The 18539-nt window shown below is 37.6% G+C and overlaps 1 protein-coding gene across 3 annotated transcripts in view; it reads right to left on the bottom strand.

Moving 5' to 3' along the window:
- The window catches only part of dock2 (dedicator of cytokinesis 2), a 223951-nt gene that overhangs the window by 117731 nt on the left and 87681 nt on the right, over positions 1–18539 (bottom strand). The window lies entirely within an intron of this gene.

The raw sequence follows: 18539 nt of genomic DNA, 5'->3' as shown, positions 1-18539 counted from the left end.
CGCGATAATCATATTGATCCAAAATAGGTTCAAATCGATTGTTTGAAATATATATATTTATTTTTAAAGAATTGTTTATTTTTTTTTTAATTCACTTTGTTTATTGAGTTTTCCTTTAATTTTCAAAGAGACATAGAGAACAGTCAGTACAATGCAAACCGCATTGACCATGACCCCCACCCTCCCTCCCTCCCTCTGGCCCCATCGCCCACAGACAGTAAACTACAACACAATACTAATATTAGTGGTATTGTAAAGTATTAAGTATTGCATTCATTCAAAGAAAATACAAATGAAAAATAAAAAAATAAACAGAATGAAATAAGTAATGTAAATGAGTAAAGAAAGAAAATAAATATGTGATCTAAGTTATAATATAATAGTTGTCAGACCAGGCAATATGCATGCTATGTGCACGTGCTATGGTATTGATCTGATCTGGCCAAGTAAGCCCTCAGAAGCTCCTTGCATTGTTACATCAGGTATGGGTATAACCGTTAAAAGACGGTCAATCTCGTAAAAAGGTTATAAAGTCTCCCCAGCATCTGTCAAAAAGAGATGGCTTCCTCTTGAGGTTAAACATAATCTTTTCAGAAGGTAAGTATGATGACAGCTCTTTGAGCCACAGGGAGACCCCAGGTGGCTCCTCACTTTTCCAGTGAATGGCTATGCATTTGTTAGCCGCTATAAGGGCTAGTCTGACATAGCAGGTATAGCCCCTCAGGTCAGATGGCAAGACTGAGCAGTCCCACATCAATATCAATCTCAGGTTGGCTGGGATCTCCGTCCCCATTACTTTTGTAATGATGTCCAGAACAAATCCTGATTCAGCTTTACACCCAGGACAGTGTTCTGGGTAACTTCTACTTATCTTATTTTTTTAAAGAATTTAAGAACTTAACAGAATCAGAATCTGTTGTAGAAGCAAAAAATAAATTTTTTTGAAAATATGATTTGACAGTTTGATAAACATACCACTTGTTTTTAATATTGGTGCTTGAATTACCATTTACTTGTTGTTGCAAGTTAAAAAAAAATGAAATAATCTGTACTTCATACCATTTTGTACTTGTTTTTTTTTTTTTTTTTTTTTTTTTTTTTTTTTTTTGAAGAAAAATAGAACATTTTACATACAATTATTATTATTTTTTTTTTTTTATACAAAATTCTTCTTTTTTTTTTTTTTTGTACCATTTTGTACTTGTAAAGTAAATTATTGATATCACAATATATCACAATGTATATTGTACTGTTTAGTATCGGGATATATCGTACCGTGACATGCAAATCTAGAAACGTATATGGAAATGAACACCGCTAACATAGGTTTCTACACTTAACACAGTAGAAACACTGTAGAAACCTATGTTAAGTTTAATTTAACCAAAAGGTAAAGATCCCTCTGTGCACCGTTACGTTCAAGGAACCTTGCCTTTAGCGTTAGAGACCGGCAAGTTTAATGCCATCAAAGAGGAAGGTTAAGTATGTTGGCTTTGTGATCTAGAGCAGTGGTTCTCAAATTTTTCACACTGCCGTACCCCTTCAGATATTTAACGTGAAGCCATGTACCCCTACTCCTGCACAAATACATATACAATGTAGCCCTACAGCACAAATCTGGCCCTTTAGACCATCAAATTAGGCTTGTAGGAGAAAGTTAGAAAGCCATAAATTCTTGTCCAGATTACTACACAAACTCAATGTATATTCCACAATATTTTGAGAATCGCAATTTTCCCATGCTTTTTTCCCATGACTGCAGTCATTTTAAATTTAAAATTTTCAAATAAGTATATTTTCCTGCATTTATGTAACATAATTTCCACAAATTAAAAAAAAATTGGTCACAAAATTAATGAAATTTGAAAGAGCAAAACCTGCAGGGGCTGAAATGTCACTTATTGCTTGGATTTTGTGGGCGCCTTACATACTTTACATGATGTATAAATCATACATAAAGTACAAACTTGGGTACAATAATCAATTTTTTTTATATTTCTATTCACCCCCATGACAATTTGCGTATCCCTGGGGGTACCCGTACCCCACTTTGAGAACCTAGGATCTAGATGAAATTGAAAATGAGATTCACTTTTGTTTTGTCTTTGTCTTTTGTATGACAACATAAGGGATGTTCTTTTAACATTGATTTTGTTTTGGTTAAATGATTACGAAAAACTTGAGGTGTGTTTCAAAAAAGGAACCTTTGTTGTATCAGATTTTATTTCAAAGCCTGGGAAAAAAAGACAGAACACACGTTATTCAAGATTAAACTGTGCCAGGAGCTTGCAACTTTATAATGTTATGAAATGTTAATGTAAACCACTGCAACTGAATTTTCTGGTGTTTTATAGGCCCGTGAGGGTTGGGCATATTGTGTGCATGACAAGAAAATAAATTCAATCAATCAATACTGGCAGTGGCACTTCAAGTTTGTCTACTTATAATCTTATAAAATAATTTTCAGTTTTTAACTTGATCTTAATATCCCACTGTAATAAACAGCTAGAATTGATGGCCTAAGAAGGAAGATGAATTACAGTGCCAGTTCATTAATTACAAAAAGCTGTTGATGATGCAGGCCAGGGGATGTCACAGGGGGGCTGATCACTAATACAGATCAATGAAAAAGTCAATTAAAAGTAGTGTTGGTGATTAGAGAGTGAAATCATATTTGCCTTGAAAATACATGGCTTAATTTTTTTTGCTTCACACGACAGCTCCAGCTTCCATCTATGCTACGTCCACCTCCACCTCAAATTAAACACAACAGCTGTTTTTCCTGTGGTATAATAGACACTTCTGCCTCACACGTGGACCTGCCGCCTTCTGTGCGGGTGTTTGCATGTTCTCCCTGTACTTCTAAATAACTCCCATTGTACTCTACTCTTTTTAAAGTGTAGAAATAACACAATGAAAATGCAACAGACTGTTTCGCAGGATGGACGCTCAAATTTTTTTAAACACAAGGAAGATTTGTGTGGACAATCAAAAGCCGGTTCTTGTTTAGAACTGGTTCCCAGTGTTTTAATTCCTTGGAATCGTTCATCAACTTTGCAAACGATTCCAGCGCGCTCGCATGGCGCAATCTCACACAGTGCGCATCATATGCAAGTGACGCAATGTGCGTGTCAACGTCATTCACCAGTGCAGCCAGCAGGAAACATGGTGTCCAAGTGGCAGAAATGCTTGAATATTTGGTTGTATTCCACAAGAGGACAACTTTCAATAGTAAGACAGTGGATATTTCATTATAAGGAAGTATTCAGAAACATTTGCATACAACGCAGCACACGTTTTTGATTCGTTTCTGGGTGAATCGCGACCCAGCATCAGTGGCAAAGTTAGCAGGTGCTCTGCTGTTAATACTGCAGTTGGTAACTAACTAACTAGTTAACTAGCTAACTAAATAACTAACTAACTAACTAACTAACTGATACTGCCTATCATATTAACTCCAGTTCACATCATCTGCCTCTAGTTTCTCCTTTCACAGAGACAGGGAAAAGTAAAAAGACAGGCCAGGAGAGATATCACTTTTTTAACAAATGAGAATTGATAAAGAACCAAAATGTTGAGCAAAATTGAAAATGGAATCGGAATCATAAAAATCGTCAGCCATTCCCATCTTTATCTACATATCTTTCCGTAGCACTGAGCCTTTGCCAGGTATTTTGACCTCTTCCAGCTGCGAAACAGACAAACCAAGAAGAACAAGGAAAGCAGAGACAGAGACAGATCTGGGCAAATTACAACTACCAAGCCATATCCAGTCTTTTATTCTTCCCTGTCTGACCCACCCAAGACCATTCATAAAATAGAACATTGACCCATGTGCATGAATGAGCCGTGAGTGAGGGTAAACAGCGACAAGTGACTCTAGCCAGACAAGATGTCAGCTAACACCAAGAAAAGAAGAGTAGATAATGAGTGCTGTGTTTTCAACAAGACATTGACTCCCAAGTACTTCTTTACAGAAGTCAGAGGTAAAGCTGAGGGCCTTATTTGGTGTACACAGATCGCTGTGTCAAGAGATTAGTCTTCGAATTGCCACTAAGATGAAACATGACAAAAGATACAGATACAGTATCTGTCTAAAGAAGAGGGCGCAAGGGAGTCCAATGTGTTGCTAACAAAACTGCAAACCCAACAGGGACGTTTTACAAAACGTTCCACACCCAGAGTTGCAACCATCAGGACAAGATATGTCAATTCTCACAAAATTAGCAAAAAATCACAAGGCGTTTTCTGACAGAGAGTTCATGAAGGAGTGCTTATATGACTAAATGTAGCACTGTGTTCACAAAAAAAGGGAGCATTTGAGAATGTGCCAGTGTCCGGACACACTGTGACAAGACAGGTTGAAGATGGAACCTGCTACAGTATATATGTGACAATACCCAGCTACGTATCTTCATATGTGGGATAACTTTAAAAATATGGAGGACCTGGCAGCCAGCAGTCAATGAAAGAGACAACATCTAGAAGTGACTTGTTCACAGAGATAAATGCCTGTTTGGACAAGTTAGGACCGGAATAGGACAAGCTAGCAGGTGTGACAATGAAAGGTTGTCCAAATCTGACACAGAAACAGGTTAGACTTTTGATGGAAATGCAGAGCAAAAAGACAGAAATAAACTGTGTACAGAGAGTGACATTTTTGCATTGTGTTATACAGCAGGAAGTGTTAGAAATCACAGCCTGTTTGGTGGAAAACGAGACTGAAAATGGTGACATATGCAATCAGCGCTCTGTCAGGTGGCTTAGCCTGGGCCAAGCACTGAAAAGTGTCAGAGACCTCAAACACCAGGATTAGGATTTTGTGTGAGGAAAGGACATTATATCCCACAGCTTTGGATGAAGACCTCGGCTTTGCTGTAATGTAACTGCAGCAATGACAGTAACGCAAAGGGCCTTTTTGTGCATGAAATGTTTAGTGCAGTGAAGGCTTTCATGAGATAAGAAAGCTGCAGCTTCTCCTGAGCCAAGTAAAGGACAACATTCTCACCCGCTTGCTAACACTTAAGAAAGCCAGAAGATCAGCTGACCACCTCTACAAGTACTCATTCATGTTAGAAGCACTGAATGGAAAGTCTTTAAGGGGATTTCAAGACTTCAAAACAGTCGAGAGTGAGATGCAGAGTAGACAATGCACCAAGTGATGGTCATATGGACCTCATTCACCTGCTGTCAGACACACTTCTGTCAGAATACTTCAGTATGTGTTGGCTGGATCTTTTAATTCCTTATAAGAAGTGAACTTTTCACACCTGAGGAGGCATGATCAGAAGGTTCTAGTCCTCGTTAGATCTACGTAAGTGATCAGACCTTTAACACTGAGGGCCACCTCTCTGCTGTCCTTCCAATAGCTGCCTCAGACATTCAGCCAAATTCCCATGTCCTTCTTTCACTGATTCAATGATTGTCTTCATTACTTCTCAATGAGTATTGTCTTCTTTTGATCGATAGACCTTCATTTCATGTAGTTTATCTAGATTAATTTGTAGAGATTACTTTGATTCTTCCGATTACCAGTACAGGTTATTAAAAAATATATAAAAATTCAACTAAAATCTGAACGTTCAAATGTGTAATAATAATAATAATAATGCATTGGATTTTATATAGCGCTTTTTCATAGAAACTCAAAGCACTTCACATTGCTGTGCATTATTCTTTCACTCCACACACAGTGGTGGTAAGCTACTATTGTAGCCACAGCTTCCCTGGGGCAGACTGACAGAGGCGAGGCTGCCATCGGTCCCTCTGACCACTACCAACACTCACTCACACGCCACATTCATACTAGGCAGTGTGGGTAAAGTGCCTTGCCCAAGGACAGAATGTCAATGACTTGGATTGAGCAGGATTCATACCCTCAACCTTTCGGTTATTGGACGACCCACTCTACCAATGAGCCACGTCTAATGTTCTTATACCACTGTTTACATGACAGTCTTGTTTGAATTATTAGCCCATGTATACATTGGAAAGGCAGGCATATATTGTAGTGTTATAAAAGTAGAAAAAAAGTATTTTATTGTAAGAATTGTGAAATCCTTGTAATAGAAACAGATCACCAAAGTAAATCATGGGATTTCAATGTTCAATGGGAATTAAAGGTCACCACTTTATCTTTCTTTTCTATTATAGTGTGAAAGTTAAATCACATTTATTAATCTTTCTTAGACCTGTTTTATAGTTGAATACTTTATGAATAATAATAAGAGAAAAAACTATGAAGGGGGTGGCGGGTGGACGCACTCTGCCCTCAGCTCCACACATCTGCTTGTTTAGTTGGGGGGGACAGATGGGGGTTGTATGGCTCTTAGCAGCATCATGTTCCATCAACGATGCAACCAAAAATGCCTTTGCCTTGATTCTTCTTTTTGTTGTCCTCCCAAACTCTCTTTCCCTTGTTTTTCCCCCCATCACTTGGCATTAACACTGCCCTGCCTTTCTATAGGTTTTTCCTTCTAATATTATCTGGTTCGGCCTTTTCTAGGCAGGGCTGGTGACTATCACAATTAAGGTTCTTAAAAAAGTTAACCTTAGACAACAACGGTGGTATTCAAACTAAACTCTTGTTTAAATTGTTGCCAAATTCCCAACTCTGTCCATTTGTATTCCAACTTTGTTATTATTCTTAATTATTAATCTTTGCCTCATCTTAGTCTGCATATCTACACACCTCATTTATACTGATAAAGTAGACATAATGGTAAATGGACTTGATTTATAACCACTGAGGAAGTCTCAAAACGATTCACCTTATCAGTTCATTCACCCATATATATAATGAGGTTATCAGCGTTATACTGGCAGTCAGTATTCTTCACATTATACGTTGTTCAATTGATACTCACATTTGTAATGTTGAAAATTAAACTGAATGGAGTATGTATCACATCATGCACCAATGCAGAAAGTTCATATACACCAGAATCAGCACTTCTGGTACAGAGTCTGTACCTCAGTTTCGGAGATTTACGGAGACCCTCCATTGTGCAACTGACAAAACCTTCGGTTAACTTCAAATTAAGAGGCCTATTTACAAAACTATTGGAAGACAAGAAGAGATGCTTTTGTTTTGAAAAGGGGATGTTTGATTTTTAACTTGAAGCTGGTTCCAGGAGGATTATACATTACGCTCGCAATGCAACATGGGGATGTAGTAAGGCATGCTCGATCTTTCCATACTATCTATTGTGAACACACTACAGGTGTGTGTAAAGCAGTGGTTCCTAAACTGGGTGGGCGCGAGGGGCACGAGAATGGCCTTGCTAACACCTTGAGCATGAAAAATGCACCTTAACCTTATTTTATTTTTATATTCAGTTTACAAATGGAAAACTAGTGCAAATTTAAAAAAAAAAAAAAAAAAAAAATCCTTTTCAAAATATCGTGTTATGTCATGAGCTCAGCATCTATAGTATTTACATAACTGGAAAACAGAAAAAGTCACTAGATATGTTGTTTTTTTTTTTAAATAAAGAAAAAAGTCGCTAGGGTTGTCTGTAAAGTCACTAATTTTAGTGGCAAAATCATATATTTGTGTTTTTTATTGGAGAAATAAATGCATGTTTTTTGCTTCTACTACTCAAATACCTAAAGCACCACCAAAGGTTTTTTTTCTTTGCACTTCATAAATAAAGAGCTTTACTACTGTTCTAGAATGTGTCATAGTAAATTTGATGTTATTTTAAGGAGATTTGAAGAAGAACAGTCCACATTTTTTTTGTCGCAAAGAGAGTTTTTCATTCTTCAAAGAGGGGCGCAGCCATCTCTGTCAAGTTTTGGATTTGAAAATAAAGGAAATTTTCTGGCGCCCACTACCAGCCGTCCCACCCAACCAAGCTCCAGTATCCCTTATATTTTAAGATTGGTGTAAAAGAAATATAAAATAGCCACTTGTCAACTACTTACTAAATACAATTATGTGATTAGAATCTGGTAGGTTCACCTTTATTAACATTGAAATGCTGTGAACGTTCCTACTAGGGCTGGTGATATGGACCAAAACTCATATCTCAATATTTTTTCTAAAAATGGTGATATATGATATAAATCTAGATAATTTTATCAAATAAAGTCTGACCAGAAAAACAATTCCTGGTTAAATTTGCTGATGCAAAATGCTACACAGGAACATTTATTAACAAACAGCTGATCAATATGTGACACTCATTAATCCATCTAACTGAGCTTTACATGTTGTTCTGAGAAGTAAAAGAAGCGACTCCTAAAACTAGTATTTTGATATATATATATATATATATATATATATATATATATATATGTGTGAGATATTATGGTTTTCTATATATCGCCAAAATAAGAAACTTGATACATCTTGAATCTCGATATATCGCCCAGCCCTAATTCCAAAATTATAAACTCTTCTGAGTTGTTGCCGTTGTCAGCACTAATCTCGCGAGAACTGCCACTCAGGCCATTTCAGGTGGCAGTTCTCGCGAGGCTAGTGACAGTGTTCAGTTTAGTAAGGCATATTTTAATTATTATTACATTAAAATACGGGTTATTTACGGAAAATTACTAATACGGGAAGATGGTGGGAAAGAGGGGTAAAATGCGGGAGTTTCTCGGCCAAAAGTTTTGGAACCACTGGTGTAAAGGAAGAACACTGTGAGCAGTGTTAGTTTATTTAGGCTTTATTTGTGTTTTAAAACTTACAAGATTTGTTCCAGCAACAAATCTGCCCTAAAACACCCAACATGATGGTATCAACAAAGCTGTAACTATAAGATAATTGTAAGTCAGGAGAACAGAACAGGGAGTCAGGTTAATTAAAACGTCTAACGGTCAGCACGTGCTCGATCAGACTTCAACACACGCATGATGAAAGCAAACAGTTACGCCTGCATGGCGTCCTTATGTTAATGCAACCTTTTATGTCTTCATGTCACGTCATTCGTCAACACTTCACGATACAAGCCCAGCCCATTGCTCTGCCTCCTCGATAGCTGCAGGTTGACAGAGCCTATTAAAAGCTCATTTAGGCTGATCCTCGTTAGCTTCATTATTAACTGTGCCAAGCATCAACGCCCACTGAGTGGATCCTCACCTCAGTCACACAAACATGTGGAGAGGAAGAAAGGGGTCCCAGGGAAACACAAGTAAGTGCATGAGTCACTGGATATTTGATGGAGGAGCTGCTGCTCTGTGGAATAAAACGTTTCAAATAGTTTTTACTGAATCTGATCTCTTTGATTATTGTCCTCCAGTTAAATTAGTTAGGTTATTTAAAATGTATATGACACCATTTTTCCTGTTGATGCTAATTACATTAAACTCGGCGGGAATATTTTATCCACAAAACATTTTACAGTGTTATGTCCATCTGAAAGTTGGATTTTGCATTATTTTTTTTTAAAACTGATTTTCTATTAAGGTTTTCTGAACATTTACAGTGGAAAGGTGTAACACATATATTATCAAGTAATCAACATGCCGTTATTGTCCAGTAGTAGGAGTGGTGGTGGCTGCGTCCTCTTCCTGTCTTCTGTAATTTGTCCATTGTTCCCATTTGTTATTAATTTGTGATTCTTGTAGTCTCAGTCTGTGTGTGAGTCTCTCCATTGCATACATTTCCTCCACAGTGCCCGCCCACCGCTCCACGGTCGGGGGCGTCGGTTTATACCACAGTCTTGTGAATGACTTTTTCCTTGCTGATATTAATATTTTATTTAGATACTGATCCTCTCTTGGTATTATATCACCTGTTAAGTGTCCCAAGTACAGTACCTTGCAACATTTGGGTATCTGATGTCCTATTATTTTTATTTAGAGTCTGCCATATTTTGTCCCAGTAAGGTTTTATTTTTGAGCATGTCCAAAATATATGTGTGTGGTCCACATCCATGAGTAATTAAATATCAGGTCAAATTTTTACACTTGAACTCCCTCCAGGTCCTGGAGCTACAGTATATCTAACTGTCATCAAGTGCATTTTGTTGTACAGATGTGCAAATGCACCACTATATCCTCTTGTCAAAGCCCCTCACTCACATATGATGCTATGAAAATAAAACACATCAGCATCAGTATAATCTGGAAAAACATAAACATCTGGAAACCTGTCAATTTCTCTCAAAGAAATGCCGATCTGGCAAAATACACTGCAGTGAAAGAATTACCTATGTTCGGTGTATGCTTCTTTAAATTTTCTACGTTTCAAAGTAGTACATTAAAAAAATAATTATTTTTGTGTTGCAAAAATATTGCAATATTTAGGGCCCAATGAAATAAGTTTTATTTTTTCCAAACTCTGTTTTCCACATTATTTTTTTTTGATTCCGTTCTTTTTTGTTGTTTTTTTTTTTTTAGAAATATTTTTTTCATAAAATATTAGTTTTTAACGCCTGTGAGAAAACTAAATACATACTAATAAATAAAAAAACAATAATTAAACAAAATGTCAAAAATAATGTAAGATACAATTAAAAGGTAGATATAAGTTGTAGTGACATAGATTATTCTGACTGCTCCTTTTTAATTATTTATATGTCCTATACAGATGTACGTATAAGATCAGAATTAATGTCACCCAATTGCAAATTCAACTCAGGGATCATTGGTTTACTGAATCTGATCAGGTTTATTGATTAAGTTTTCATCAACTTAAATCTAAAAATTCAACTAATTTAAATGATCCTGATGACATCATTCCAGACCGTAATAATTAAACAACAACAAATGGATGGTCTCGTCCACAGCAACAAACATCTTTATCCACAGATGTTGTGTAGCACAGATGAGATGTTGTTAAAACACAGGAAAATGATGACTCTGTAATTAGGAGTCACTGGTGATTTGCGTAGTTTTTTGACAGTTTAGACACAGGGTGGTTTAGGAGCTGTTTGAAGCAGCCAGGGCGGGAGGAGAGTGGGCGGTGCACCTAATAAACGGTGCCCGGAAACATTTCCCCATAAAAAAAGAGGTTCCTTTTCTTCACGGTGACGGCGTTTCATTTATAGGGCACTAAATAATAATAATGTATGATTGTTGTCCCAAAATCCCACGGCACACTTGGACTTGCCTCACGGCACACCAGTGTGCCACGGCACACTGCTTTGGAACCACTGGCGTAGAGGATGATTTGCGTCACCTGGCTTTGACCCGCCTGGCCGCCCCTCATTGGTCAGCCCGTATACGTACTGACCAATGAGGAGAGGGTCTCAGCTCACAGCCACAGGCAGGTGCAGGGTTTCTGGGCAGTGGACAGTTTACATTTAAAAGAAAGAGAAAACCAGATACTTTCCTTATGCTCTCACTGCCACGGGCCCTTTAGAGGTCACGGGCCCCTGGGCAAGTTACCCATATGGTTAATCTGGTCTTGGCTGAAGCCAGCATCTTTAATAGCTTTAATATAAATTATAAAGCTTTATTATACGCTATAATTATACTCTTCTATACTCTTCAGTATTTAAGTCTGTCTTCTCCTACAGACTAAGCAACTACAACGTTTAATTAAAGATTATGAACAAACCAAGCATTGTTTAGCACTTTTATTACCAGTTATCAGCAGGACGTTTTCATAGAATAAGATGGTGTTAAAACTAGGGCTGTGGCTTTATCGTGATTAATTACAGAAAAATAATGCACTAAAAAAAAAAAACGCAGCTAATCACTGTTTTTGTGCTCCAAACCGCTCATTTCAAGAGTTCATGGTATACCCAGAATACTGATACACAGACTACAATACAGAAACCGGAGAACACAAGGGTAAATCATTGCTGTGCTTTGTGGGCGTTAATTTAAGTTTTTATAAAAAACATTGGATGGAAAAGAAAAGCCCAGTTGTGTGTAAATTGTGCAAGAAGCTCCCACCTCAATGCTAAACATGTAGCAGCTAGCACGGACAGCTAGCACCAACACTTGGACAGCGCTAACTCTAACATACTCTGAGCAGACAGTGTCTCCAATCCACACTGACAGGGTTCAGAGCCAAAATGAATAATTCCATGAGTGACAAATGAACAATGTCAGTGGATAAATGATTGTAGTGGACAGTCGACCACTCTGGTGGTAGAGGATGTGGGCGGGGCTAGAAGTCTGAACCAACTGCTTTGTAGAAAAACTATTTCAAGCTAAACTCATCAGCTTCATCAGTTGCTCTGTTTATTTCATAACTATAACTTTCTAACTATTTTGCACCATTTAGTTTCTACTTAAAATGGTGTTCATCTTAGAGCGACACAGGTCTGATGTGTGCTGGGTCCAGACTGCAATACCTCTATTTTTAGCAACAACCAGAAAAAGTCAGGGCCTTATGGAGTTAATACAGTTTCTTTAATTCCTGTGATGACAGGTAACACAGGTAAAATTGTGAAATTAAAGAAAAACAAAAAGCTTTATAGAGATAAAAATTTGACTCCTATAACATGTCATCCAAAAAGTCCACCAGTGTCTCCAGTAAAGTCTTTAAAATTACCTCTTCTTAATGTTAGATCTCTTGTTAACAAGTCACTAATAATTAATGATTTTATTTTGACACATCACTTGGACTTTTTATTTCTCAATGAAACATGGTTGAATGATGGTATCAGTAATACTATTCTCAATGAAAGTGCACCACAAGACTTTATTTATTTAAATAAGTGTCGTACTTGCAGGAAAGGTGGTGGAGTTGCTGCCATTTTTAAATCAATATTTCAGTGCAAAGAAATAACATTTGGTGATTTTATCTCCTTTGAATATATGTCATTCTTACTGAAGGGTGATTCAAGAGTTCTGTTTTTAGTCGTTTATAGACCCCCAAAATATTCTGGAGAATTCATGGATGAGTTTGCTGAACTGCTGTCAGTTGTATGCACTGAATACAACTTTTTAATAATAACCGGTGACTTAAATATTCATGTAGACAATAACATGGACAATACTGCCAAAGAACTGTATGCTTTAATGGATACTTTTGGTCTTACACAACATGTGACTGGTCCGACACACACTCAAGGTCACACTTTGGATCTGGTTATCTCTAAAGGTGTTGATATCTCTGCTGTTGATGTAAGAGACTTAGCTCTATCTGATCATTTCTGTGTCTTTTTTGACCTAGAGACTGTAACATCTGTTCCCCCTAGTTATGTGTGTTTAAAGAAAAGGTACATAAATGACAACACAAGTGCACAGTTTATGGAAGCCATAGCAATGACACCAACATTGAGTGCTGAGACAGTTGATGATCTTTTGGATGAGTTTAATAGAAAAGTCTGTCATGTCATAGATGTGGTGGCTCCAATCAAAACTAAGAGAAAACCAAACAAACAGAAAACACCTTGGAGGAGGACTGAGATAATGCAGAATTTGAAATCTGACTGTAGAAGAGCTGAGCGTAACTATAGACCAATCAGCAACCTTCCATTCATGGCCAAGATCATTGAGAAGGTGGTCTTCATCCAACTGCGTCAATTCTTAACATTCAACAAAATATTTGATAAATTTCAGTCAGGTTTTCGTTCTCATCACAGCACTGAAACTGCTCTTATCAAAGTGATCAATGACATAAGGTTGAACACTGATTCAGGAAAAGTATCTGTTCTCATTCTGTTGGATCTAAGTGCTGCATTTGACACTGTAGATCATACAATTTTGTTGCACAGATTGCAAACATGGGTTGGACTAAATGGAAAAGTAATGCAATGGTTTAAGTCCTACTTGGAGGAGCGAAGCTATTTTGTAAGCATTGGAAACTTTGAATCTGACAGATTACCAATGTCCTGTGGGGTTCCTCAGGGATCTGTTCTTGGACCCCTTCTGTTTAGCCTTTATATGCTTCCTTTAGGACAAATTTTACAGAACTGTAAGGTTGATTATCAGAGCTATGCAGATGACACACAACTATATCTATCACTGAACCCAGATGACTATGGTCCCATTTAGGTGTTGTGTGCCTGCTTAGAAAAAGTAAACTGCTGGATGAGTGAATACTTTATTCAACTAAACCATGACAAGATGGAGGTGATTGTCTTTGGTAACAAGGAAAAGAGGACTGCTGTCAGCAATTATCTTGAGTCTCGATCTTTAAAAGCTAAAGACCAAGTCAAAAACCTTGGTGTTCTGATTGACTCAGATCTTACATTCAGCAGTCAGATCAAATCTATCACAAAAACATCTTCTACCACCTAAAGAACATCTCCAGAGTGAAAGGTTTAATGACTCAGAAAGATCAGGAGAAACTGGTCCATGCTTTTATCTCCAGCAGACTGGACTATTGTAATGGTCTTCTGACAGGAATCCCCCAAAAGAGCATCAAACAGCTACAGCTGGTTCAGAACGCTGCAGCTCGGGTCTTAACCAGAACAAAGAGGTCAGAGCACATTACTCCAGTTTTAAAGTCTTTACACTGGCTCCCAGTCAGCCTCAGAATAGACTTTAAAGTTCTGCTGCTGGTGTATAAATCTGTGAATGGGTTTGGTCCAGAATACATCAGTGACATGTTAGTCAGGTATGAACCCAGCAGGTCTCTCAGATCTATGGACACAGGTCAGATAGTGGAACCCAGAGCTCACAGTAAACATGGTGATGCTGCTTTTAGTTGTTATGCTGCAAAGAAGTGGAACAAACTGCAGCAGAGCTGAAGTCAGCATCTAATGTGAACATTTTTAAATCAACGTTAAAGGCACTTTTTTTCTCTACTGCATATGATTGAGAGAGAGATTTTTGGTCATGTTGTTGATGTCATGATGATTTTACTGATGATTTTAATTGATTTTACTGATGATTTTAATTGATTTTACTGATGTTTTCAAATGTTCTTATTGATTTTAAACAATTCAAAGTTTTATCATGTAAAGCACATTGAGTTGCCTTGTGTATGAAATGCGCTATACAAATACATTTGCCTTGCCTTGCCTTAATTCTCTAGAATGTTCTGTACTAAATGCTGTTTTTTATTTTAATACAAGAAATGTCTAGAAGTAGAACAGGAGGCAAAGCATTCAGCTACCAGGCTCCTCGCCTTTGCAACCTGCTCCCAGTCTTAGTATGGGAGGCTGCTATTCTCTCCACCTTTTTTTTTTTTTAAGGATTTTTTGGGCTCTAGTGGCCTTTATACGACAGTTGCTTGACAGGAAAGGGATCAGAGAGAGCAGGGAATGACATGCAGCAAAAGGTCCCAGGGTGGGAATCGAACCTGGACCGGCTGCAGATGAGGAACTTCAGCCTCCGTTTATGGGGCGGGCGCTCAACCCACTGAGCTAAACACCACCCCCTCTCCACCTTTAAAAGTAAACTCAAAACCTACTTATTTACTATACGGCGTATACCGTATAATAGTGTTAACCTAACCACTAGGAAAAAAGCCCTAAACCTAAAAAATAGGAACTAAGAACTAAGATTATATAGTAGAACACCAACATTATATTCAAACACGATGCACCATCTACACATAGCTCTAGTGGGCTGCCTTCTCCTCGCCCTCTGCTCTCTTTTCTGTTTCAGGTGTCTAGATGCTGGAGCTGGCGGTTCCTGATTGATGGCTCACGGCTCAACTAGTCTGGGACACTCGGATGGTCTATCCTTCTATCCTATTCTGTTTGCCCTCCTGTCCACTAACCCCAACCATTCAAAGCGGATGGCTGCCACCTCTGAACCTGGTTTTTTCTTCCCACTGTCGCTAAATGCTTGTTCATGTGGATCTTGTTGGGTTCTTCCCTTTTTTACTATGGACTTTATATTTTGTTCAGCGCTTTGAGATGACTTTGTTGTATTTTGCGCTATATTAATAAAGTTGAATTGAATTGAATTGAATACAAAAACCCATTTGTCTTACTTAACTTGAACAATCATAATATTATTTATTCATATTGCACATTATGCTAGCACTCAGTGGTGGAAATAATAAACAACATTTTGTTGTTTAAGCTCATTTATTGTTTTCATTGATTCAATCATTTACCAAAATCCATTTAAATTGGCTTCTCATGTCAAATATTGTTCGGCAATTACTTAAGATTAATCGAGATGAATTAATTACAAAGTCTCGCATTAATGTTTTTAATTCAAGTACCACCACTAAAACAAAATTGTGTGAAATACACGTTAAAGTTGTTTGATCATAGCAGAACTAAATGTTTGTTTTTATGCTTGTCCAATGTGTAAGAATTGATGACACATGGGTAACAATAAACTATATGTGGCAAAAACCTTTCTGGCCTTTTATTTTTCACGTTTAAGGCAGCGCTGGTTCAGTGGTGTGGACACACATTGTGTATAAAGCAGAAACCCTGCTAAAGCTGTTTAATCCACCAAACCAGAAACTCATCATCCATTGTCCTTCCAGATTGAGAAAACAATGTGTGGTGTGTTTTTTTTTATATAGCTGCACCGTTGTGTGCGAAAGCCTGGAAATTAATCCATCTGTTGGCCAGATGTACCATTAAATCTGTGAACCTGTGAACTCCATCACCCACTCAATTACTCACACAGCCACCTGTTTTTTTTTTTAATTCATATTGATCCAACAAATAAATTAGGACGATCTCTATCTAGGCTGCACAGGTTCACAGGGGAGACAGATAGAGTCGTGGTAGAGGAGGAATTGCTGGGAGCGTACCCTGTAGCATCAAACAGCTGAGGTTGTTGGGTTTACGTTAGAACACGGACGCAGTGGAAAAATACAAATAAGTGTTCTGCACTTAATCAAAAGATGTCAAAGCTTTTTGTGAGGTAGAAAAACAGGGAAAAGCAAGGCACATTTATTTGTATAGTGCATTTCATACACAACGCAATTCAATGTGCTTAACATGATTAAAAAGTGCAATAGAAAACTATTAACAGTTTAAAAATTAATAATAATATTCAAATCAGAAGTAAAAACATTAAATCAACAATAACATGATTAAAAGTCTCTCTCTCAATCATACGCAGTAGAGAAGTGCCTTTAACTTGGATTTCAAAATATTCCCATTGGACGCTGACTTCAGCTCTGCTGCAGTTTGTTCCACTTCTTTGCAGCATAACAACTAAAAGCAGCATCACCATGTTTACTGTGAGCTCTGGGCTCCACTATCTGTCCTGTGTCCATAGATCTGAGAGACCTCAGACAGAAAAACGCTGCTTATCTGGTTTTTCTGTATTCCTGTTTTGGTTTAAATCTGTAAAACAAACTGTTTATTTGTTATTTTGATTTGGTTTTGAAACAGAATAACCAAAGAACGAAGGGTACACAGATTGATTCTTTCCAATGTGTGTCATCACTCATTTCTGATTCATTCCTTCATTGTGCTCAAGAGGTTTTTTTTTCTTCCCATAGAATTCTGAACAAAAAAGGGGGTGCTTTGATTCAGAAACAAGAGAAAGGGGGTACTTGAGCCAAAAAGGTTCGAGAACCACTGATTTAAACTGGACAAAATCAAAAACTGCAAAAATGCTCCAATTCATTATACGTTTGATTCATTTTGGCAGTTACAGTTAATTATATGACGGACTATAGCTGTCAAATAAACTACAGATAAAATCATTTGAAAACATCAGGAGGAAGATGTTTCCCACATTATCTACAGCTGCAGTTTCACAATCAGCAACAACAATCGGTTCGAACTCTCGCCGACCTTTCAATAAATGCCTGCTGACATTGGAAAATGTAGATCTGCCCCAATTTAAATTGTAATGTAACAACAAGAGTCCAACCCTGGCTCTTTGAGTAAAGCTGAGCTTGTGCTGAGCTTGTGTACAGTACACACACACGCACGTTCAAACACCTTTAGTGTAGTCAGCACCAAACCAATAACCCGTGGTCAGCTTTATCAGGTCTTTCATCCTTTGATGTCAGGGTGCAAATTGTCTTTTTTTAATTTTGCTTGAGTGCAGTTTTCTTTCGAATCACATTTAGGAAAAAAAAGGTGAACATGGCATCCAAAGTGATGCATGAGATGCCTCCTAATGTCCCTCCACACTGTGTGACTCAGTCGTTGATCGCTGATGCAGAACACTACCTCTAACAGTGCAGGCATCACTACCTTGGCTGGCCTGGGAAAACAGAGGGAATGTTAATGTCTCTTTACTGTGCACATAATAATAATAAACACTTTGAATCTTGAATCCCTATGTTTTTCAGTGTTGGTCTCTGGTAGACCCTGATACGCTACATCAGGGGTTCTCAACTGGTCTCACCCTGGGACCCACATTTTGCCATGGTCATTAAATCGCAACCCACTTTTTTTTTTTTTTTAAATTCAACCAACCAAATTTAGTTTAAAAAAAAAATAGCAGTAGAAAACACACATATATAAAAAAAATTTAATACATAAATCTATATATTTTACTGTTGCAACATGCATTTCACAGCATGCCAGTAAAAAGAAAAGTTTCTTTCAAAATAAAAGACAAGTCCAACAAGAGTGACATTAGGTATTTATTTATTTTTGCCCCAGCTGTCCGCGACCCACCCAGTACAGGCCCACGACCCACTTTTGGGTCCCGACCCACCAGTTGAAAATCGCTGCTCTACATCACATCAGGAATTTTCTACCTTGTGGGGTCGCCTGAAATGTCTAGTATTTGTAAAGAGAAAACAT

Source organism: Gouania willdenowi, chromosome 10 (assembly GCF_900634775.1).
Source record: "Gouania willdenowi chromosome 10, fGouWil2.1, whole genome shotgun sequence".
Taxonomy (NCBI): domain Eukaryota; kingdom Metazoa; phylum Chordata; class Actinopteri; order Blenniiformes; family Gobiesocidae; genus Gouania; species Gouania willdenowi.
Note: the sequence above shows the minus strand (reverse complement) of the source record. Positions and strands in the feature narration are given on the sequence as shown.